This window comes from Narcine bancroftii, chromosome 5, assembly GCF_036971445.1.
Source record: "Narcine bancroftii isolate sNarBan1 chromosome 5, sNarBan1.hap1, whole genome shotgun sequence".
NCBI lineage: Eukaryota > Metazoa > Chordata > Chondrichthyes > Torpediniformes > Narcinidae > Narcine > Narcine bancroftii.
The window spans coordinates 245750345-245770946 of record NC_091473.1 but is presented as its reverse complement, the minus strand read 5'-3'; the positions used below and the strand labels follow the sequence as shown (position 1 = coordinate 245770946).

General features: G+C 41.9%; 1 protein-coding gene across 4 annotated transcripts in view; it reads right to left on the bottom strand.

Annotated features, from left to right (window-relative positions):
- rap1aa (RAP1A, member of RAS oncogene family a) overlaps positions 1 to 18421 on the bottom strand; it is a 94772-nt gene extending 76351 nt beyond the window's left edge. The window contains exon 1 of one of the 4 annotated variants that reach the window (XM_069941948.1): positions 18313 to 18421. The gene's annotated coding sequence lies outside the window, so the exon portion shown is untranslated. Of the gene's footprint in view, positions 1 to 15372; positions 15488 to 18312 lie in introns of those variants that run through there. The other 3 variants (XM_069941951.1, XM_069941950.1, XM_069941949.1) reach the window with 3 other exon arrangements.
- Between the last annotated feature and the right edge of the window lie 2181 nt (positions 18422 to 20602).

The following is a 20602-nucleotide window of genomic DNA, read 5'->3' as shown; positions in this document are numbered from 1 at the left end:
GTGAGGTTCAATAGAAACAGCATAATTTCTACTGACAAGCCTTTTAGAAAATATACAAATCAAGGCATTACATTTTAAGACAGTGAAGCGATCTTTGCAATATTTGCATTAGGAATCACTCATCTAAAATTATAAAATTGTCTCCTAATGCTTTTATAAGGAGAAGAAAAACAGTAAATGTATTAATCTCAGTTGTTTGTTCTCACTTGAGAAATGTCTAGTTCTGAAAATTAAAATTGTATCTCTTGTTGTATTCACATTGTTCTACTGCAGGGAAGAACATTTCCAGCAAAATTTTATTTAGGTCCCGTTTTAATCCAAGTATAAAGATTTACAAGCTTTCAAAGATGTAACTGCCACATCAGACATACAAATAATTTCCATCCCACATCAACATTTTGCTGCGTCATTCCTACAATTTTGATAAGAGTTCACAGAACAGAAACAACTTCCACACAATTTGGTCTTTCAAAATAACTACAGGAAAGAGAATTACAAAGCATCCAACTAAGTCATCAGATGAAACTTCATTATCACCCCAAACCAGATATACAGTTCATTTTAAAAACACTTTTCTCTTTTAATGACGTTTGTAAAGTTCAGTGGCTTGCAGGAATGTTTAAATGTGCTGAAAAGTATGATCACAATTAAAAACAAATATAGTATGGCGAGTCACCACAGATCCCTTTGAAGCTACAGTATAATGATTGCAACATGGCCCACGTGGTACAGTAAAATCCCCAGTATCCAAAATTCAAGCAACTGGCAAGAAATAAATATACAACTTTAAAATAAAAAATGTAAAAGCTTTAAAATTGTACATGTTCTCTGAAGCCGCACACAAGGCCTCGGTGAAGATGGGAGCAAACACTCAGGCAGCAGAGTGCCGCGCTCATGCCCGCCTACATCAGCTGTCTGAATAAAGTTGTGTTTGAATAAAAATGACAGCATCCAGGATGAAGAGCCAGCCAATGCTGCTGGGGGACACTCCCAAAGCATTTCCCTACCTCTGCCCAGTAAGAGCCTCTATCTTTATTAGTATATTAAGTATACAAGTAAGGTTTTATCTACAAATTTGGGGGAGGTGGGGATAAATTATGAAGGTGGCATGGTTAGCGCAACACTGTTGCAACGCCAGCGACTGGGGGTTCAAATTCAAATTTTGTAAGTTATGGGAATTACCTGATTAAAGTGAATTTTATATTACTAAGGACCACAATACTGATTTATTTCAAATTACTTCACATTTCATAATTTTGTCTTTTAAACTGTTTATTCTGAATGCACGTGTATTAGGCATTGTAAGAGTGTGTCTCAGGCAACCTACAAATTTGCATATCCAGCATCTACAAACCCTGTAAGAGCCGGGGTGGGGGAATTTTATTGTACAAATACCGCCAACTTTAAACAGTATCCTCAACTTGCTCCACAATGGGAAAATGCAACGCTCAGGACCAGCTGCAAAATAAATGACAATTCCAAAAACAAATTAAATTGCTTTATACTTTTATAGAACTAGAGCTTCCATTTCATCGAAGTTCATGGTCAAGTTAAATGAAATATGTTGCTATAGTAAATTTAGAGTTAAATGTTGCTACACACAGGTCACACTAAACATGAAATTTTCCATCAACTAATGAAACTAATCAACATTTTAACACAATCCAGTAAACAATTATGGTACATAATTGCACCAATAATTAATTTGACCCGAATGGTCACTTTCGAGATGACTCCACCTAACCTGTAAAGGAACACCTCCTCCACAATCTCCATCAGTTTCAGAGCCCCCGGTCTGCTCACATTTTACACGGAAGCCAAGGAGGCACAGGACTGGTCAGCACTTGGAGGGGAGACCACCTAGGAACACCAGATGCTGTAGTTTTCTTCTAACTTATGAAAATTAATTAAAATTGAATCACTTGTTGTATTCACATTTTCTATTGCAGGGGAAGAACATTTTCAGCAAAATTCTATTTAGGTCCAGTTTCAGTCCAAGTATAAAGGTTTACAAGCTTTCATAAATGTTATTGACACGTCAGACATGAGGGGCCCTGGGCAAAGTGACAACTCAGTCTGCCTTACAGTATTTCTTCTTTTTCTTTGGCTTGGCTTCGCGGACGAAGATTTATGGAGGGGGTAAAAAGTCCACGTCAGCTGCAGGCTCGTTTGTGGCTGACCAGTCCGATGCGGGACAGGCAGACACGATTGCAGCGGTTGCAAGGGAAAATTGGTTGGTTGGGGTTGGGTGTTGGGTTTTTCCTCCTTTGCCTTTTGTCAGTGAGGTGGGCTCTGCGGTCTTCTTCAAAGGAGGCTGCTGCCCGCCAAACTGTGAGGCGCCAAGATGCACGGTTTGAGGCGTTATCAGCCCACTGGCGGTGGTCAATGTGGCAGGCACCAAGAGATTTCTTTAGGCAGTCCTTGTACCTTTTCTTTGGTGCACCTCTGTCACGGTGGCCAGTGGAGAGCTCGCCATATAATACGATCTTGGGAAGGCGATGGTCCTCCATTCTGGAGACGTGACCCATCCAGCGCAGCTGGATCTTCAGCAGCGTGGACTCGATGCTGTCGACCTCTGCCATCTCGAGTACCTCGACGTTAGGGGTGTGAGCGCTCCAATGGATGTTGAGGATGGAGCGGAGACAACGCTGGTGGAAGCGTTCTAGGAGCCGTAGGTGGTGCCGGTAGAGGACCCATGATTCGGAGCCGAACAGGAGTGTGGGTATGACAACGGCTCTGTATACGCTTATCTTTGTGAGGTTTTTCAGTTGGTTGTTTTTCCAGACTCTTTTGTGTAGTCTTCCAAAGGCGCTATTTGCCTTGGCGAGTCTGTTGTCTATCTCATTGTCGATCCTTGCATCTGATGAAATGGTGCAGCCGAGATAGGTAAACTGGTTGACCGTTTTGAGTTTTGTGTGCCCGATGGAGATGTGGGGGGGCTGGTAGTCATGGTGGGGAGCTGGCTGATGGAGGACCTCAGTTTTCTTCAGGCTGACTTCCAGGCCAAACATTTTGGCAGTTTCCGCAAAGCAGGACGTCAAGCGCTGAAGAGCTGGCTCTGAATGGGCAACTAAAGCGGCATCAAGTATACAAGTTAAAGAATTTCACGTATGTTACATTCTAAATGCCCCACGGACTGGTATGGAGACAGCAACCAATACCCCTGAGCGCAAAGCCCTGGAAAAGGTAGTGAGCACAGCCCAGGGCATCACAGGCAAAACCCTCCACACCACCGAGACCATCTACAGGGAATGATGCTGTCAGAGAACAGCAGCTGTCATCAAGCACGCAGCACATACATCTTTCCTGATGATAGTAGTGAGAATAAAGTAACTGTAGGTTTCCCAAGACTGGCATCACCAGGTTCAGGAAGAACTGCTACCCCACTACCATCAGACTCAACAGTTTTACTTAGGTCACGAACACTTCAAAACAATTCTCATTTTAAAACGCAAAAGTTATGCATAAGGTGGTACCTACAAGTCTGCAAAGACCAACTAACTGTGCTGAGATTTTCACAAAGAGCTGCAAACGGAAGGGCCCATCTCAGGAAACTGATAAGATCTCTCATGAATTAATTTTGGGAGTCAGCAAGCTGTTTTAGTGGAATGTGCTGTTTTAGGAAGGTCATCAGAGAGAGACACAAGAGACACTGACTGACAGTTTTCTGCAGTAGCTTTTGAAAACTTGCTTGAAACCCCATTTTGAAGACTGATTGTGAATTCGGAGTTCAGCCTGTTGAAAGCCCTTGTGGTCTATATACAAGAGGAGACGGCTGGCTGTATAATGTTTTGCCTGAGATAAGGGAAACAGAACTGGTGACCTGAAAGAGGTTATCATCTGGAAAACCCTGACGGGGCAAGTTTCTTCGGCAAGACACTGAAGTGACTGATCAGAAGGAATCAGTTAGTGTCTGTGTCCAACAAGCAACAAATCTCTGAAAACCAACAAGAACCTTCCCGAGCGGTAACATTTACCTTTCAAGCTCCAATGCCTGGTGAAGATTCATAAATGTTAAATTCTGTGCACATTATAAGAATTGCCTGATACCGGTGAATTTGAAGGAGCTTTTCTGAACTTGTACACACATTATAGGCACATACGCTTCGAATGAGAAGGGGGAATTAAGTTAATAGTAATAAAGTGCGATTCTGTTTTTAATGTTTAAAAGCAACTTTTGTTTAAGTAACCATTTGCTTTGGTGAATTTCTATTGCTGCTGGGTTTTGGGGACCTCTGGGCCCATAACAGATGTCATGTGTGTACTCTGACAATAAATCTATTTCATATTCAAGAAAAAAATATATACAGTATACAGAAGAGAGAAATGCAACAATGAAATGTAAACAATCTGCAATACAGAAAAAAATTCAGTGATAAATAATGTGTAATGTATTTTTTTTAATGAAGCAAATGTTCATGAACCTGTTGGTACAAGTCTTATGGCACCTTTCCTAATGGCAGTAGTGAGAACACAGCATTCCCTGAGTGGTGTGGATCCTCAATCATTGCTGGTGCTCACCAATGGCAAGTTACACAGGTTTTCTCAATGGTGAGGAGAGTTTTGTCTGTGATGTACTGGACTATGTCCACTACCTTTTGCAGGGCTTTTTCCACTCAGTAATTTTAAAAAGGGCATCAATACCTCTATCACTTGAACTGTATTAAATTGTTGCTGCAGTATATTTATCTGATAACAATAAAGCAGGAGGGATACTCTGTTCCTTGAAAAATTATAGTGGATTACTTTTAAAAACAGATAAGTCAACTTGAGTAGGAATAAGAATTTGAGATGTTTGCAGAAGACCCCTTCTCACTCTACTATGCATTTTGTGACAAATACACTTAACTCAAAGTAAAAGACGAAACACTGTCGCTATTAAAATCCAAAAGTGTAGAAATTTTCATCGTCAAGCAATATCTACTAAGGACTAGACATTACTATAACAGACTCATGGCCAAACTGCAATCACCACTCTCCACAATTCTTGCCTTGTGCAATATTCCTAGGTTGTTCACAAAGATCTCATCTAGCCTTTATACAGTATCAATCATTCAACTTGTATCATTTTAAAATTCTCATTGCTGTTGGAAGGATTTTGCTGCCTTCAAATTAGCTTTCACACTTCAACAAACCTTCACACGTGTGAAATAGTCCCAGAAACTTCACACACTCAGAAAGTCTTTTCACAATTCAAACTAAATTTTATTTCTTGTTCAGGCTGATTCTCATTTCCCCAACTACCCAACCTCAGGTTTAGAACTTTCAAGAAAAATGAACTTTAATTTTAAAATAATTCAATGAATTGACTGTACTCTATATCCATAATTTCTTGACATGCACAATTTTTTTTTGAGAAAACATGCATTGTCAGAACAAAGCATTCCTAAGCAGTCAAATTTTTAAACAGAATTGATTTACAAAGGTAAACAACTTGAGTACCAAAATAACAAAGTGGGGATGTAACTGAAGAACAAGTGACGAATCAAGCTGGGAACAAGATACTGGATCTTAAAATATAAGGAGGACAAAGGTACTTGACGCCTGGGATTTGGTCAGTTGTTGTCCTTTGGCAAGTTGAATTACATTTGAACACAAAAAATTTTATGCAAATTTATCCAGCTGCACCAGAATATTTTCTCCAGATTCAAAACTGTAATCTACCCAAGTCTTGCTCATCCAGTAAAGTATTCCATGCTCCATCTGATGATGAGCAAATCTTTGCACATTAACAATAAACTTGATGCTCAAGCCTTGTAGACCAAATGGAAGTCAACTTCCAGTTTCTTGATTTTTCTATCAATAATCCATCTGTAATACAAGTTCAGCTTGTTGTCTCTCTCCAGACCAATTGGTCTCATCTTCCTGTTCCATGTTTTCCAACAGCCACATTATACATTATCTACACCAGGTGTCCCCAAACTTTTAGGGCCATCAATCCCTTCATGGAATACTTGATCCCCCCCCATCAACCCCCCAGGCTTAGAATCATAGCACTGCACTGGGGGCTGGGGGTGCTTTGTGGGGTGCCACTATCCAGTGGCAGATTAACCATTAAAATGGGTAGGCTTAAGCCTAGGGGTCCAGAAGGGATGGAAGCCTAGCAGGAATGGGATGGTGGCAGGTAGGAGCATCGATCCTCCCCACCCCCTCCCCCCAGCAATTATTGACCCCCTTTCGACCACATGGCATTTTTCAACCCCTTACATAGTCCCATCGACCCACAGGGGTCAATATCTACCACCTTGGAGACCCCAAATCTACATTCTCACTCTCAAACTGCTCCCATTCACTCATGAACCAGATAAACCTTTGTTTGTTATAATCCCCATTATCACCCTGGTTTTACCCAGAGACAACCTCTCCCCGCCCTACCCAGTGCAGCTTTCTTAGCTTTGCTTTCTTTTTCAGTCCTGACAAAGTGTCTTTATCAGATGTGTTGACCATTTTTATCCCCATAGATAGGGCTTAACCACCTTGGTTTTGATCGCATGCACCACAATACAGTGAAAGGTTTTAGTCTTCTGTCCAGGCAAGTCAGCACAAAACAGGCAAGGCAAAAAAAAGATTTAAAAAGAGTGACTGTCGTAGGCACAAGGAGGGGAACCTTTGGCAATTTAAGCAGACAGTGCAGTGAAGTTGGCATGGCATGCTAGCCTTTATTGGCACACCATACAAAGCTGTACAAGACAATGGTGCCATCACACTTGGTGTACTATATGCAGTTCTGGTCTCCCAGCCTGAAAGGAAGTATACAAGTTGGAGGGGGATGCACAGAAGATATACCTGGATATTCATGGGTCAGGAGCTTGAGCTACAAGGAGAGATTTGCTAGGCTGTGTCTTTAGGCCCTGGAAAAAAGGAGTAGTTTATAAAAGTTTATAAAATCATGAAAACCACAGATTAAGTGAATGTTCAATCTTTTTCCCAGGGCAGAGAATTCTAAAACTGGAGGGTATAGGCACAAGATGAGGGAGGAGAGAGTTGGAAGAGACCCAAGAAGCAACATTTTCATTTAGAGTGCAGTCCATATCTGGAACAAGCTAAAGTGGGCACAATTACAATTTTCGAAGACATTTTGAAAAATAGATGGATAGGAAAGATTTAGAAGGATACAGAATAGAGACAAATGTGATTCGCCTTGAACAAGTATTCTCAATTTTTTTGTTGGCTATTATTCCTTAGGCCTCTGCTCAAAGTTTATAGGCCCTTTTCCCTGTGAAGCAGTCAGCTTCAGTTTCTTCTGTAATTCTCTCCTACTGACCACATAAAAAAAAACAAATTGTTACGCAAGGCAAAAAGAAAACAAGGGTTATATTTAAATGTGCTGGGGCCCTCAGTGGAGCTGTAGGGTGCCTGTTGAGAATGGCTGGCCGAGAAGGCCAAAATGTTCACCATGGATAAATTGGGCTACAGGGTCTATAAAATGATGTATGACTGAGAACTTGCATAGAATTTACAGCACTTGGTTTTGGTTCTCTATTCTTCATTAGAGTCATTTTTATTGGGTGTAGCTCCCTGGAAAGTAATTTTTGCATAGATCCCTTCATAAATTAAAATAAATCTTTGAGTGCCAGTGAAAAATGTTCCATCCTTGGCATTACTAGCTAATATATTATGTCCAATTGGAATTTTAATGCTCAGAGGATGAAAAACATTCTTCCCTTCCATATCCTCCTGATAAAATTATCTTTGTGAAACAAAAGCATACCATTTCCTTTACTCAGTTATAAAGTGCAAAAATTGTCCCTTCAACCCATCCTGTCAATGTCAATCATACTGCTTGCTTGCATCTCTCTAACCCTTTCTTCATGATATATCTGTCCAAATTTTGAAATTGTATCGACCTCTACCACTTCCTTCAGTAGCAGGTTTCATCTCTGTTCCATCCCACACACCCACACACTAGGCAAAAAGGCCAACTATTCATCTTTAATGATTTCAGATAACTCCAAGGTCACCCCTCTGCTTTCTATTCTTCGGGGGAGGGTGGGGGAATGTTCTGGCTTATACAGTCTTTCCTTACAACTCAAGCCTTCAGTCACAGTTACAACATTTGAATTTTGTTTTGCATCCTTTCCAGTTTAATATTCTTCCCATAGCTTGGTAATCAGAACTGGACATAGTTTACAATATATGGTCTTGCCAACATGTACAGCATGTAATGTGATGTCCAACTCCTGTACTACAAATTATTACTAAAATCAAGTTTCTTCATACCTTCTTCACTGCCCTATTCCCATCAACACTTTCAGAAAACCCATGTTCCTGCACTTGCCATGGCACAACCATTTATTATGAAATGCCAACCCTGGTAAGACTTGTCAAAGTCCAATACCTTGCACTCATCTGAATTAAACCACCATTTGTCATTTCTCAGCTCATTGCCTCAGTGAGACAAAATCTCACTGCAATCTTAGATAACCTTCCTCAAACACCATCAATTTCCATGTCATCCATAAACCTAGTAATCATCTCCAACATACAAGTGTGGTGCAAAGAATCAAAGGCCAAAAAAGCCTGTTAGTTCCATCAGCCAAAAACACATCCCTGGAAAGAAATCTTCTAGCCAAGTCATGACAGAATACTGGCAAATTTGCACTATCAACATTCCAAAGAGACAAGAAACTGCAAAAAGCCAGAATCTGGAACAAAAAAAAAACACTGCTGGAGAAACATCAGGTCAAACAATGTCTGTGGGAGCTTTGAGAGGTGTGGGGAAGAATTGCCAATATTTCAGATAGAGAAAAGATAGCTAGATGATCAAGGGCCTAAAATAATTAGACGAGCTGAAGAGGGTTGATGGTTGGAAAACGGGTAGAGCAAGGAGAGGGGTGGAGTTGGGAGACAAGCTCATGACAGATGGAAGAAAACACAGGGACAAAAGGCAACAGTGCTAGAATTGGACTGAAAGACCTCAGTCAATCCAGCTCGAAAACAGCATGTCCAACACCATCACACTTTCTCATCTTCCAAGGGATTTATATGACTAGCCACCCTCTTCCATTTCTTCCACTGTTCCGCCAACTAGCCTGTGCTCCCAGTCTATTCTGACCAATGCCTCCCTCATCCTGTTATAGTCTCCCCTGTTCAAGCAAAATACACTAGTTTTAGATCTCACTATGGTACCCTCCCTTTGTATGAGAAATTCAATCGTACTATGACCATTCTTTCCCAGAGGGTTCCTAACCAGTAAATCGTTAATTTTACCTATCTCATTGCACAATACAAGATCTAAAGTAGCAATCTCCCTTGTTGGTTTTTTTTTTAAACATGCTGCTCAAGAAAGCCATCACAGATGCATTCTAGGAAATCATCCTCCAGACTACCTCGACCAACTTGATTTTCCCAATCAACTTTAAAGTTAAAGTCCCCATGACAAATGCCGTTCTATTCTTAAATACCAGTTATCTCTTGGTTAATTGCCTTGCCACTCTGCTATTGTTATTTGATGGGCAATAGACAACTCCCATCAGTGATTTTTTTCCCCCCTTTACTTCCCAGATGACTCAACATTCTGCACCTCAGATCTTATCATCCCTCACTATTGTCCTAATTGCATCCTTAATTAAGAGGACCTCCTCACCTCCTTTACCTTCCTGTCTATCTTTTCATATTACTCAATACCCTTGAATATTTAATTCCCAATCATGACCATCCTGCAACCATGTTTCTGTGATGGCCAATAAATCATATACCTGGGTAATGATTTGCACCTCAAGTTCAAAAACCTTGTTTCTAATACTACGGGCATCCAGATAAAGTGCACTCATGCACATTGTCCTTTTAGAATCTAGTGACCTCTGCATCCTTGCTTTCAACGTTTCTGCCCTCTATTTTTGTTTTTCTCCTTCCTAACTCTAGTTCTGGTCTCCGTACCACCTTCCTCATTCTTTATAGGTTCCCATCCCCCTGCCCCATTAGTTTAAACCATCCCCAACAGCGCTAGCAAACAATCTCCCTAGGACATTGATCTTGGCCCCGCCCAGATGTTAACTGTCCAGTTTGTACTGGTCCCACCTGCCCCAGAACTGGTTCCAATGCCCCAAGAAACAATCCTCCCTCCTGCACCACTGCTCAAGCCACATATTCATTCTAACTATCCTGTTATTTCTACTCTGACTAGCTCACGGCACCGGTAATAATCTGAGATTACTTTTGAGGTCTACTCCTCATGTCCTAGCTCCCTAAATTCAGCTTGTAGGACCTCATCCTGCTTTCTTCCTAGATCGTTGGTACCAATATGGACCACAACAGCTGGGTGTTCACCCTCCCTTTCCGAATGTCTTGCAGCTGCTCCGAGACATCCTTGACCCTTGCACCTAGGAGGCAACACACTATCGAGGAGTCCTGTTTGCAGCCATAGAAGCTCCTGTATGCTCCCCTTACTATAGAATCCCGTATAACTATTGCTCTACCACTCTTTTTCCCTCCCTCTTGCACAGCAGAAGCACTCATCGTGCCATGATCCTGGCTATTACGGACTTCTCCTGATGGGCCATCTCCCTAAACAATATCCAAAGCACTATATTGGTTTTGGAGGGTGATGACCACAGGAGACCCCTGCATTATCTTCCTTTTACTACTCTTGCTGTTGGTCACCCAGTTCCCATCTTTCTCCAGTCTCTTGAGCTGCAGTGTGACCAACTCACTAAATGTGCTATCCGCCACATTCTCCACATCCTGAATACTCTAAACTGAGTCCACGTGCAGCTCCAGTGCCATCATGCAGTCTATTAGGAGTTGCGGCTGGACACACATCCTGCACACGTAGTCCTCAGGGTCACTGTCAGTCTCCACGAGTTCCCACACGGCTCTGGAGGAGCATGACATGGTCAGAGCTCACTTGCCAAATCTAAAACAAACCTGTGATATTAACTGAAAAAAAGTACCCCATTTACCCGTGCCCCAGCCTCTCCGCACTGAAGCGTCCCAAGCCAAACCCTCAATGTTCCACTCCTCTGTGCCACTCACTGGCCACTCCTTGATCTTCCCCTCAAAGTCAGAAAAAGGTGCAAAAGGCATTGGCTGGCATGCATACATGGTCAGAAATTGGTGTTAAAGAGCAAGATTGCAAAATATCTCATTTAACCTCAAAAGAATGGAATCAGTAGCCAAGAAACAAATTTGTGCCAGATTAAAACAATAGGTTTATTTTTAATATGTGGCTCCTTTATTTTCCCAATATTTGAGAGGAAATTTAATTCAATGACACAAAGCAGGTATCCCACAACTCTGGTAGCATGCCAAAATTACAAGTACTTCCCCAAGGGGAAGGGAAGGGCAGTATCAAAGCTTCAAGTTTCCATTTGCAACAGAACATGTAACATTCAAAAGACCAAGATAGAAGCAAGTCATGCACAACTTACAAATATACATTACCTCACCAAAAATCATTTAGAATGGTCTCAGATGCTTGTTACAATACTGTCATGTCACAATGTACAAAAAGCTATTCTGCAAACAGTTAGGACAATTTTCAAATGCCCTTAGATTTCTTATGACAGGGGCTGACCGCTAAATCACCCAATTCTCACCTCACAGAAAAGCATACATCCATTTTTACTGGATCTAGCACTGAAATTCCATTTCTCCGAGGCTACAACAACAGCTCTCTTACCAAGCTAACTTGTCTAATGGTGGTCAAAGAAATTAAGAGTTAGGAAAGTTTTTGCCACAGACGTTGATGAATTTTAGTGCACCAGGAATTAAAACATCCAAATGCAATTTTTTTTTTTAAGTTGCCATCGTTTCAATTGAAGTTCATCATTAGATTTGAGATATGCAAACAGAAAAATATTATCCATTGAAAAGGCATCATTTTGGAAGAATTTAACATATTCAACTTAAGTGTTGCTATCTTTTCAACTGGAATTGAACTTCACATTGCACATGTAACATGAAATTGAAGATGGTAGTGCAACCGTAATAGCAACATTGCCATTGATGCAAAGCCAAAAGGGACAAAGACACATCCTCCTGTGTGCCTCCCCAAGGTCCTAGAGGCCAGCTGTAAAAGCTTTTACCTACCTGTAGAACTGGCAGTTTTATTACATCAGAGGTCCATGCCCAAGATGGCAGTGGCCATACTTGGTAGCCCAAACCACAAGGCTCTGGGGTAGCAGCAGACTACTGCAAGGCAACAAGAGAATCCCCCTCCTGCCCACCAAGAAAGCAAAAGCTGGAGAAAATCCTGTAGCAGATCAGAATGGGACTCAGTAGCCAAAGGCCTTAAACAAAAAGGATGTTGGCCATGAGCAACCAGCTCGTGAGAACCATACATCAGGATTCCTGATGGAGTAGAACAGGGATTGGCAAACTTTTTAAAACCATCGACCTCTTCATGGAATCCTTGATCTCTCATCAACCCAAGCATGTAAAATAAATATTAATAATAAATTTCTCAATAGCCTAGACATTTATCTACCCTCTGGGGATCAATATAGACCACTTTGCAGTCCCTTGGTGTAAATGGCGAGCAGGGATCCTGAAGCATCCTAATCGTATCAAGGTTTTGGAAGTTGAGTGGTCATGGAAGTTATAGGAGTGCAGGAGGTGGAAGGAGCTACGGACCCTTGATGTCACTGAATCAACGCTTTTGCTGTAATGGTAAAGGTACTGTCCTAGTACAAAAGTAAACAAATTTTTTGTACTTGTACACATTAAAAATACAGGAATGTTGAATTCTAATAAAGACCATCTTTAAGCTTGCAGATTCCAAAAATTAGCATTGATCACCACTTTTACTATCTGTTACCTTATAAAATTTGGTGCCTTCCAAAAACATACAGGTTATAGACTAATTTGGGGATATTTGGGCAGCAGAGGTTTAAGTGGCCAGAATCGGCTGCAATAAAAAATTTTTAAATCTGTCTCATTAATTATGTAACTCATGCGCCACAATGTTTAAAAGTAGATAATTCCTAAAGTCTAAAATTTGAAAATAAAATTAGAGCCATGTCAAACACTCACATAATGACTGTTACACTGTCTGATAATGTGTAATATTCAAAGTACTTCCAAATACGTACCTTGATGAATGGAAAATATTTTCAGGTTTTCCTTCTAAAGGGATCAATAGATATTGTCTACTAAATAGCTTCAGGACAAGAAAGTAAACCATGCTTGATATCAAATAATGACAAAAGTACCTTTAATCCAAGTTTTCTCTCACAATTCTTATTATTTTTAAAAAATTAACTCAATTCCATAAGCACTGGGCCATCAGAGCCAAATAGCCAAATGGAGATTTCATCGTTTCCATATGCAGAACCTACAAACTGTTGCTTAGGAAAAGATCAAAAGCTAGGCCTCTGTACCCCATTCTGCAACTGCATCCTTGACCTTCTCATTGGAAGGCCACAGAATGAATTGGAAGCAATGTCTTCTCCTCACTGATCATCAACACAGGCGCACCAAGGATTAGCCCAGTGTTCTACACCCATGACTGTGCGGCCAGGTGCAATTCCAATGCTATTTACAAGTTTGCTGATGACGACAGTGGTTGGCAGAATCACAAACGGCAATGAGGAAGCGTACAGGAAGGGGATAAATCAGTTCATTGAATGGTTTTGCTGATGTTGAGCACAAGGTTGTTGTCATACCAAAGAGATGATTGTGGACTTCAAGAGGAAGTCATGGAAACACAACCCAGTCCTCATCCAGGAATTTTAAGTTCTTGACCCCCCCTCGGTGTCAACATCTCCAAGGATCTGTCCTGAAGCCTCCACGTTGATGAAATCACAAAGAAGGCTCTCCAGCGACTCTACTTTGTGCGGTGTCAGAGGCAGTTTGGTCGGTCACCAAAGACTTTCTACAGATGTACCGTGGAGATCATTCTGACTGATTGCATCACTGGCTGGTATGGAGGCCCCCACTTTCAGGGCAAGAATAAACTCCTGAGGGGTTGTAAACTCGGCCTGCAACATCACATGCACCAGACTTCACTCCATCAAGGGCATATATATGAGGCATCTTTAAAATGCAGCCTCAATCCCCCACCACCCAGGCCATGCCCTCTCCACTCTGCTACCATTGGGGAAAAGGTACAGGAGTCTAAACAGGTAGTTCCAGGGAAAGCTGTAGAGAGATAATAAAAAAAATTGTTGCTATTATTACAATTCCCAGAGGACCAGAGAGGCAATAAGGATACTTGATAAGAAAGTAGCACCTTGAGAGGCTGGTGACTTTTAAAGTTATGCAACAAGGTTCTCGGAAAAAAATCATTTAATAAAATTTGTTCAGTAATGAGATTACAGGCAAGGGTGAAACTAAGCAATAGTACAAAGAGCCAAGATTTGTCCTTGACACATTACCCCAATTACTGCACACATTTAAATTGTTACAATACCATTCAAAAATGCTCCAATTCTATCTTATACAAAATTATCCAAAAAAATGATGCACACAAGATGTACACTGGAATGCTTCATCCTTCAAATAGATAATATCCACAATTAACATGAAAAGTGAGCTTCCTACATTCAAGTTTCAAGACAAAACATGCTGCTTCAAGTATTTTTCAGGGCTAGGAACACATCCAACAATCTCCTAGTTCCGTAATGACAGTAACTAATCATTGTGTAATTTGATGAAAATTGCAGCAAGGCACGGACTTTACATTCAATCAAAAGAACTTGATATTCATTTTGCACAAATCTCATTAAAGGAGAAGATTATAACAAAACTAGTAAGTTACTGTTTTAAAGTAGCTTAAAATAGTTACCAACTCTACACAATCCCACAAAGTTGAAAGCCTTAGCTTTAATTTTGGTTTCTTTCAAAACACAGATACTTTTGAGATATTCTTCTAGTCAGCAAAAGCTTTATCAAAAAATAATAATTTTCATCTTGTGATATTTTTCTATTAAACAAGAAACTACCTCTAATACTGTACTGCAAATGATATTTAATAGACAGCAAACTAATAGAACAAAGTTGAAAAGAGAACCTCTAAATTTGATCTCACTTGATTGAATAAGGCATTAAGCACTAAACATGCCAAACCACATAGATGCCTCTCAATCTTTTTTAAAAAAGCAGATGCTAATCAGGTTGCAGTGGACATGCATTTAACATTCAACACAACCCACCAACTCCACTCAATCACCTTAAAGAAACTATTGGCAAAGTTGTTTTAATGGAATTTGAAATTGACAAAGCAAAAAATAAATTAACTTCACTGGTAATGTTTTGCATCGTACCATCAAAAACGTGCCTTTTAAAAATAGCACGAAAACACTCAGTGGGAAAAAATTTTTTAATGTTTAAACCACTTGTACTTTCCCCAAAATGGAATACAATTTCTGAACAACAAAAACAAAACCCATGAACTGCACTATGTTCTAGTAAATAAAAAGATTTCTCACTCACCATTTTGCTTACTGAACTATGTGGGAAGACTATATGCCAAAGCCATCACCTTAAAAAGTGAAACCATATCAAAATTTCCAGATTTCTTCCAGGACGAGCACAATTTGCAAAGCACTAATCAGAAGCCTGTATCACAAGGGGACACTTTGCATAAGCGTCACTGAACAAGGAAGGAGTCAGCAGCCAATCAATGCCCAGAACAGTCACATGTAGGAGCAATTTTCTTATAATATGCCACACCTTTAAAGTTTGCTTCCACCAATCTGAATATTTACACAAAATCTAGAAGAAACATCAGAAATTAGCTCAAAAATTGTACAAAAATAGAAATATTTCCAGAAATAAAAAAGGATGCAAACAGATCTAGCCTGGTGTACATTAAATGTCATGTTATAATTCACTGTCCATTTCACATTTTCAACATCAATATTTTTGCCAGAGAAACTATCCATTCCCATCAACTAAACCAGGTTCATCCATTTCATGGATTTGTGTAAGCCATTGTAAAACATGCAGTGATATTAACAGTTAAATATTCCAAGACACTTTACAGGAGTATTATCAAATGAGAAGTTACATCAACTCATCAGGACCAACGTTACGTCATTTAACAAAAGTAAGTTTTAAATAAATGGAGGAGGACAGTGAAAGAAGGCCAGAGATTATATTGGCTGTCAATAGTGGAGATGCTTCAAAGGTTATAACACAATCGGAATCAGACTCTGACAAAACCAGACAACCTGCACTGGTTTCCCACAAAGTTGTGCTGTACCAGCCAAGCTAAGTACAAAATCCAAACAAGATGATTTTCTTTGTGTTATCACATGTTTTCTTCATTCTCAATCAACAACAAGCTACAAAGATTTTATCCACCTGCACACGTCACCAAGTCTGGTATGGGATAAAGACTTGGTTAAATTGGCCATGGTCGAGTTTTAAGATTAACGCCAAACAAAAAGATTAGAATATTTCAGGAAATTGTATAGCTAAAAAAAAAAACACAGGTAATGCCAGAGAGGATTTTGAAAACCAAAGCAGTGTTTAAATGGGTCAGCAAGCAGTGGGATGGATGGTGGAAAAACAGGCGAGTTAAGATATGGGCAGCACATTTGGATGACCTGATTTTGAAGGTACAACATTCAAGCCAGATAAGAAATCATTTTATGCAATTGCTTCCATAGTAATGGATGCTCTTGTTGAAAAGGACAACCATCAGAATTTATCTGGATAACCCAGAGGAAAAATGCTTTAATACACTAGCACAAATCAAAAGACTTCACTATAAGTGTTTTGCAACTGAATTGGTAAATCGGTACTTTAAAAAAAAAATTGGGCCCACCTCACTCATCACCTTATTTCCCAGTGAAGTGGCCTATGCAATTTCCACCATTTGCGTGTTCGGCAGGTTTAATTGACAAAATAAAACAGTTACACGTCAGAATGCACAAGTTCACAGACCCACATGGGCTGGTATGCCAAGAAATGTGCGTGCGTGCGTGCGTGCGTGCGTGCATGAATATGTGTGTGTGTATATGTGTGTGTGTGTATATGTGTGTGTGTGTGTATGTGTGTGTGTGTATGTGTGTGTGTGTATGTGTGTATGTGTGTGTGTGTATATGTGTGTGTATGTATGTGTGTGTATGTATGTGTGTGTATGTATGTGTGTGTGTGTATGTGTGTGTGTATGTGTGTGTGTATGTGTGTGTGTATGTGTGTGTGTATGTGTGTGTGTATGTGTGTGTGTATGTGTGTGTGTATGTGTGTGTGTATGTGTGTGTGTGTATGTGTGTGTGTGTGTGTGTATGTGTGTGTGTGTATGTGTGTGTGTGTATGTGTGTGTGTGTGTATGTGTGTGTGTGTGTATGTGTGTGTGTGTGTATGTGTGTGTGTGTATGTGTGTGTGTGTGTATGTGTGTGTGTGTGTATGTGTGTGTGTGTGTATGTGTGTGTGTGTGTATGTGTGTGTGTGTATATGTGTGTGTGTGTATATGTGTGTGTGTGTATATGTGTGTGTGTGTATATGTGTGTGTGTGTGTGTGTGTGTGTGTGTGTGTGTGTGTGTGTGTGTGTGTGTGTGTGTGTGTGTGTGTGTGTGTGTGTGTGTACTAGGAAACTTTTCACTTAAAGTTGACCCAAACACAGTCCACATAAAGCCACACCAATACACCCACACATCTGGCCCAAAACTTTATCCGGACATCGCACGGATTTCAGCTGCACCGTTTGTAGATCAAGTGGACTCGGAAACATAGTCCAATGAACATTTCCCAAATTGCGGATGCTGAAAAGGGCGTGGGGGGGGTGGAATAAAGCGCTGGTTATATTCAGATAAGGCAACGTCCGTGGAGGCAGAGAGAAGGGGCGAACATGACAAGCCGACCTGCAACGTTTAACTGTTTCACTGACTCCTTTATTTCCAGAGATAAAAGTTCCACGGGCTCGACTACATTGCACGGGAGGGTGGGGTGGGGGGGGGAGGGTCCCACAAGACTGCTTTTACAGGCAAAATCTTTGGGGGGGGGGTGAAATTTGCAGGGGTTTCCTGGCCGGCGTTTGTCTTGGCTTTAATAAGATGCAGGGAGCCGGGCTGGGGTTGACTGGACAGCAGTGACTCCCCACCCCAAGGGTGTCCCAGAGCCGAAGGGCGCCACTCACTCTCGGACCCCCTCCGCCCAGGGCGCGTGGTCGTGGTGGGGGGGGGGGGGGGGAGAGGTCGCTCTCCCCCTCCCCCAACCCCAACGTCCCGGCGCCCGGTCGCCTCCTTCTCGGCCTCCGGGGCCTGGCGGGGTGCGGTGGGGAGGAGGAAGGCGGTGCCTCCCACGGCCGGGCGCCGCCTCGTCCTCCCGACCCCTGGCGCCCCGGAACTCAGCCCCTCGGGTTTGCCCCCCCCCCCACCGCGCGACCCCCCCCCCCCCTTGCCCACCCCCCGCCGACCGGTACCTCGGGCTCACTCTCTTCGCTCCGCTCCTGTCACTCCGGCTTCGACTGCACCCGCTCCAGCTCCCTCCCCAACGTCACCAGCAGCCTCGCTCTGGAGCGCCTTAAAAGGGAAAGCACTCTTAAAGCGGCCATGGGCCCCACCAGCCAAGGCACACACCCCAAAGTCAGCGTGGCGGACCACCTCCAGTCTCGATCGCTCACCACTCACTTGCGTGAACGGTCCCATTCGCACTCACTCAACATGGCCAAATCCCCCCCCACCCAACTTATACTCAAACTTCTGTGTCACGCAGAATTCATCCCCAAAGGTCTAAATCATCCCCCCCCACCGGAAAAGCCTGCTTGAAGACCACCCACACTCACTCCCTGCCGCAGTCATCTCTACCAAATCACCCTCGCATATACAAATGCGCCCACGCCCTTCACCAACATGTTGTCACACTCCCCCAACACTTCGACTCAAGCACATCCAAAAATTGACATGGATGGCCACGCAAACTCTTCAGGTGCACACCTAAACTCGCACACCTGCACATTTTGAACATAAGCACACACATCCACCCATCATACCTAAGCCCCCCCCCCCCCCCCACACACACATAGACACACAAATCTGCATCCACAAACATTCTTTTTTGGCTTGGCTTCGTGGACGAAGATTTAAAGGACGTGGAGGGGGAGGACGTGGACCTGTCCTCGGGCCTGCGCAAAGGAGCTTTTAGGTGGAGTGCAGTGTGCGCAGTACTGGCCCCACCCTTTACACCCATGGTTCGTGTGCCGTGGCCAAGCAAGCTGGGACGTGGCAGCGAGGTCCTTGGGTCGTAGGTTTTATATCGGAGTGACCTTCTCCTATGCAGGTTTCTTACCCGGGCTGGAGGGGTCTGCCTCCCCTCTTAGGTTGGTCCATACTGCCCGGACCGGGGCCGAGGCCGCCGCCGCTCTCCCTGTGCCCGGACCGGGGCCGCCACCCACAACTCTCCGCCCGGATCGGGGCCTCCACAAACATACCAATGCACAAACTCTCACCCACACTGTCACGTTCTTAAAAGCACACATTCATCCAACACGAATGTACCTAGAACACATGACTAAAGACTTAGTCTGGAAAAATCCCCCGCACGTCGCAATGTATACACCCACTTATACACGTCCAGTCCAATGTGCCCCTACCCAAGCACTCGCACAACATACGAAACTCACACCCAAGCTCAGACAAGCAGACTCACACACCGGCACATAAACAAGCAAGCTCACTAATTTACATAGAATAAATCAAGTTTCAGACACATCAACGTCATACACAAAGTTACACCTTGTAATGAGGGAATATAGCACGATCTGAAGCTCTGAATTTCATAAGAAATATTTCATGAATACTATGTTTCATTGATACTATTTTGAAGAAACAACAGGGGAGTTCTCCACAATCTATAATCTATAAACACTCTTAGACATTAGCACACAAACTCAATCAAACGGCTTAAGGCAAGTTGCAATACAAAGCACTGCCATAGCTGGGCAAAATGATGAAATATATCATTTTAAACAAAAAAATATCAGTCACAGTTACTAGAGTTCTAAAACATGGCTAGCAATGAACTGACAGATTCAGTACACCTGCAGAATGACATCAGGCATCGGAGATGTCATTGAGTCAATATTTTGTACCATTCCAGAATGAAGTAGCACACAACATGCTCATCCAGCTACCTAAATTTAAAACCAGTCTATATGGTGTGGCTGGCAGATCATTTGTCTGATACAGGATGGAAGATGGAAGGACCGGTGGTTGAATTCACTAACGCACAAGTCTTTTCTATTTAGCTTGCCAGAATTCCAGAGGTCTGCCTCTCTTAGTTAGACAAAAAAGATCACATGGGACTATTTATATTTTGTTTTTTTGTTATTTATAGAAGAACAAAGGAAATCTCCTCAATTGTTCAATAAATTCTAAATACAGATGACTTGGTCATTTATCTATTGTTGTTGAGGAATATTGGCCTGAGCACGTTGGCAACCTCATCTTTTCAAAATACTGCATTAGGATGTTCTTTGTTGGATTCTGCAATATCCCCAAGGTCTTGAAAGTTACAAATAAATTTACATTCTATCTTCTTTTCTGAAGACCTGGGTTAAAATTCTGAACATTTTGTTGTATTGTGTCTATTGCTCTATGGTTAAAAAGAAATGAAAGATTAATCTCCCCAATCCAAGTAATTAATTCCCAGAGTCATGGAATATTAAAACCCATAACCACAATACCCCCGTCAACCCTGCCCTGCCATACAAT